The sequence below is a fragment of the Heteronotia binoei genome, chromosome 15 (genome assembly GCF_032191835.1).
Source record: "Heteronotia binoei isolate CCM8104 ecotype False Entrance Well chromosome 15, APGP_CSIRO_Hbin_v1, whole genome shotgun sequence".
Taxonomy (NCBI): domain Eukaryota; kingdom Metazoa; phylum Chordata; class Lepidosauria; order Squamata; family Gekkonidae; genus Heteronotia; species Heteronotia binoei.
Window position 1 is genome coordinate 30,290,267 of NC_083237.1, and position 4,948 is coordinate 30,295,214.

Sequence of the window (4,948 nt, forward strand, 5' to 3'; positions counted from 1 at the left end):
TTCAAGGTCTGGTTGATTCTGAATTCCCATCGTCTGACAATACCTCTGTAGGCCAGGCCAGACCTAAGAATTTGGGAGGGTCAGATTTAAGCATGTTGATAGTCCATCCCTAAACAATATCAATCCAGAATGTAAACTATGTGTGACGTGAATCTGTGGTTGCAATTCAGTTGGGGGTGGGTGGGAAAAACACTTCTACAGCCCCTTGATAAAGACTGTAGTCACTTTACAGTTAAGTGTATCTTGCCAGAACTGAAAGCAACTAGGGGGCATTATAGATCAAGGAAACAGCATGTCAGAAGAGATAATTCCACCCTGCATAATACTTTCGCCCTGATCCATTTTGCTTCCTTTTCTGCTATTTCTTGCCTCACCACATTCCACACTGGGAATCAGCACCACATAAAGGTGCTTTTTTAAAAGCACATTTTTAAAACAGCTAATTCATATTACTATAGGTACAACATAGTATCTTAAGATTCTGATTATTTATTATGCAAGTACATTAATCATTATGCTCATGGATCATTAACAACCATCACCATCTGTCACCAGAGCAATCAGCTGCTAAGTGGTCAAAAGAACTTAGAGCTCTCAATTTACTGCACCTATAGATAAGTATAGGTGCCAAGGAAACTACATTACTGTCACTATTAGACTAATATCCCAATGTATTTAACCATAAGTAATAGTATAGTAGGAGCCCTGTGGTGCAGAGTGGTAAAGCTGAAGTACTGCAGTCCTAAACTTTGCTCACAACCTGAGTTCAATCCCAGAGGAAGTTGGTTCAGGTAGCCAGCTCCAGGTTGACTCAGCCTTCCATCCTTCTGAGGTTGGTAAAATGAGTACCCAGCTTGCTGGGGGGGGGGGGAAGTGTAGAAGACTGGGGAAGGCAATGGCAAACCACCCCGTAAAAAAGTCTGCCATGAAAACGTCATGATGCGATGTCACCTCAGAGTCGAAAACAACTGGTGCTTGCACCTTTACCTTTAATAGTGTGGTAAGATATAGTTTATCTTGTCCTTTGTAGATATTCAATATATGCTTAAATCAAAATAATAATAATAATAATAATAATAATAATAATAATAATAATAATAATAATAATAATAAACTTTTATTTATATCCCGCCCTCCCCACCAAGGCAGGCTCAGGGCGGCTAACAAGACATGGTAAAACCATGATACAATAAAACAATATATAATATAATTAATAATTTAAACAGTAAAACCAATAAAACAATATAACATTATAATATAATCAAATTGTGTATAAGATGGCTCGGTGTTATTGATGTTATCAGGGGTTCCGTCTTAAGAAGCTAGCTGGAAGAGGACAGTTTTGCAGGCCCTACGAAATTGGTTAAAATCCCGCAGGGCCCGCACCTCTTCCGGCAGTAGATTCCACCATTGGGGAGGCCTTCATAGAGAACGCCTGTTCTCTGGTAGTTTTTAGTTTGGTTTCTTTTGGCCCAGGGATTTCGAGAAGATTTTTTGAACTTGATCGTAGTGCTCTCTGGGGAACATATGGAGAGAAGCACTACATATGTATTAGAACAAAGGTGGGAGTCCAGTGGCACCTTTAAGACCAACAAAGCGTAGGAGCTAAGCAAACATAATATGTAGTTTGGTCATCAATTAATCTAGGAAAAAGTTGTAAACAGCTATATTGGTCTATGTGAAATCCAAAAATCGGAAAGGAAATCCATGTAATACTTTTTACTGGTGGTGGCAAGTGCTGTCCAGTTCCAGCCAATTTATGGCAATCCTGTGGGGTTTTCAAGGTAAGAAACAGACTGACACAGAACAACATTGAAAGCAAGGCAAGAGATAAACAGAAGTTGTTTGCCATTGTCTGTCTCTACATAACAATGCTGGACTTCTTTGGTGTTCTCTCATTCAAATAGGAACCAGGGTTGACTCTGTTTAGCTTCCAAGCAAACTTCACACCAAACATATTAGAAAGCTGAAACTGATAAGAGCCTAACTACAATTGATACTTGACATGAGTTCTGGGTGCATAGAATGCCACATGATTCTTCCCCCATCTGCTGTGCACTCGCTTCTGCAAATTCAGTTAGTCCTAATAAAAGATGTTACACAATTTTTGTTCCTATCTTAATTTAACCTGCAAAGTCATCATTTCCCACTGTTGGAATCCCAGCCCTGGCTGTCGGGCACCAGGGCTTAATGTGGCTGGCAAGCCTTCCCTTGGCCTCAGACAGAGAGGGTAAGGGTTGGGTACCATCCTAATCTACTGTAAGTCCCCCTATCTGTCCCTGCAAAGGGCACCATGGGTGAAAGGCATCCCTTATCATCTTTCACCCCCAAAGCAGACCCTCACAGTGGAAAAGTATTAACTTCATGATAAAATTACACCAACAGACACCGATATATCCAGGGGCGTAGCTAGGGCTTTGGGGGCCCGGGGCCCAAGATTTATGTGGGCCCCCCTACGTGTGTGCACGCCGCCAGAAACAGGATATGATGTCACTTCCAGTGATGTCACTTCCGCAAGATGGCCACCACTTGCCAGGGAGCCCTGCTGGAAACAGGAAGTGATGTAACTTCCCCAAAATGGCCACCACTTTTGGGGGGGGGGAACAGGAAGTGGTGTCACTTTGGGGACGGCACCCCCCCCCCCAAGATGGCACTGCTGGTGCGATCTAGGTCATGTAATTGATAACCTGGCTGGGGCTGATGGGAGTGGTAGGCAAAAAAAAATCGTGGGCCACCCCTGCAATTAGATCCCTGTGTGTGTCTTTTGGGTTGCCACGTGGAGGTGCAGTGAAGCCCCCTTGGCAATGGGGCTGCTGCGGGGGTCCTGCCCCACGGCCCCCTCAGGTCTCGGGGACGTGTGTGTGGGGCACGGCCACCCCCGCCCCGGCTCCCGCTCTATGACCTCGGCAGCCGGCAGCAGCACAGGCCCCTTGCGCGCCGCGTGGAGCGCAGCAGCGTGCTCCCCGGGCTGCCTCGCTGGAGGCAAGGACCAGCTTGCCCTAGCAACTGGCGGCGCCTCCTCGTGGCGCGCAGGGCAGGGAGGCCCTTGGGCTCGCAGGCGGGCGGAGAGAGCCCCCCTGTTGGAGCGGCGCAGCATGGCCCCGGCAGCCGCCCGCCTCGGCCCCGGCTGCCTCCGGCGCTAGGCAGCGGCGGCGCCCAGCTCCTCTCCTCGCCTATGATCGCCAGCATGAACGTGGCGCTCCAGGATCTCGGTAGCAACGTGAGTGGCGGCGGCAGGGACGCCACGCAGCCGGCTTCTGAGGGGCCCCTTGGCATTGCCAAGGGGCCCCCCAGACCTGGGGCAACCCGCCCCCCCTCCCTACACCACTGTATATCTTAAAGGTGCCACTGAACTCAAACTTTGTTCTGCTGCTTCAGACCAATATGGCTACTCCACCTGAATCTAGGGTCTTTAAAATATATGAATCCAGAGGGTCATTTCTACAAATGCCACTATGGGATATCAAGGTTTTTATAAAACACAGAACAATATCACAGGCTGCATATGCACATTATTACACTACAGCATTTGTCTCCAACTGGATTTTCTTGCACTGACAACCAATGTTCCCTCTAAGCTGCAGAGTCTTGTGAGCAAAAATTCTACTTTGTGAGCTACTGGCATTCAAATTGTGAGCTACTGCATAAATTAGTGTGCTCTGGGGTCATCCTTCCTGAGCTAAGACAAAAATTTGTGAGCTGGAGGCTAAAAGTCTGTGAGCTAGCTCAGCTTAGAGGGAACACTGCTGACAACAGAACCAACAGGCAAATGACTGCTACAGTGCAATGATACTGCACTACCTATCAGTATGTAGATTAAGCAACGGTTACATCCCAAAATCTATGTGATTCCTCAATGCCATTCTTTAAAAAACTGCCAACAGGAGAAACAGGATCAGGGGAAATCATATAAACACATTAATTTTGGTCCGGTTAAATCATGACTCAAATTCCACTCCTCCCCCTCCCCCAATGCCGTTTCACTGGCAAAATCGATTTCAAAGGGACCATTTCAGCGAGGCTATTCTTGAATATACTCATAATGAAATTGCAAAACAATGTGCGCTGCCAGGTACTTCATTTAGTAGTACCTGATGCCCTTAGTCTTTTGAACTATAAACATATGTCACCACTCAAGTCGCGACGCAGGCCCTTTTAAAAAAAATTGAAAAAAAGCTCCGTACAAAGGCCCGCTTTAGCAGGTTGCAACAATAGTACGTAGAAGCGAGAAGTTGGCCAGAAAATGTAGGTATCCCTAAGCGACAACAACATATAGATACGAGGGGAGGAGACGCCCACCCTCGAAGATGTGCTCCCTTGAAGAAAAGGGGCGAAAGGGAAATATCCTTTTCCACCCCGGCTTCGCGGTGGCTTCAGAGCCCAGGGGGGAAGGGTTCCCGACGGATCAGCAAGCCGGGCAGCCTCTCGGCCACAAGAAGCTGTGATTCGGCTGCAGCGTTTCTAACGAAGGGAGGGGAAGAAGGCGCCCGGGGGCGAGCACTTATACCTGAGGCGCCATTGCTTCCCGGCGGGGATGTTTTGGGTGGCCGAAGCGGCTCCTGATGGCGCGGGAAGCTTTGCCTGAGGAGCTGATCCGGGCCGCCGAAGCTCCCGACACCTATGCCCAAGCCGGCCCCGCTCTCGGAAGCCAGCGGGCTGCTGCCTCTACCTCGGCCTCGACCCGCGCCAGGAGTCCGGTCAAAGACGTTGTCGGACATGTCGGCCTCCTCAGTCCTTCCTGGCGGCGGGGACGTCAGGCAGCCGGCTTCTGAGGGGCCCCTTGGCATTGCCAGACCCCCCAGACCCCCCAGACCTGGGGTGACCCGCCCCCCGCCCCCCCTCCCTACGCCACTGGATATATCCATCCCCAAACACAGATGCAAATCTTTGTCTTTTCCTGGGAAACCCCATTCAGTATTTCCCAGCGCGTTGTTTTTCTTCCAGCTAA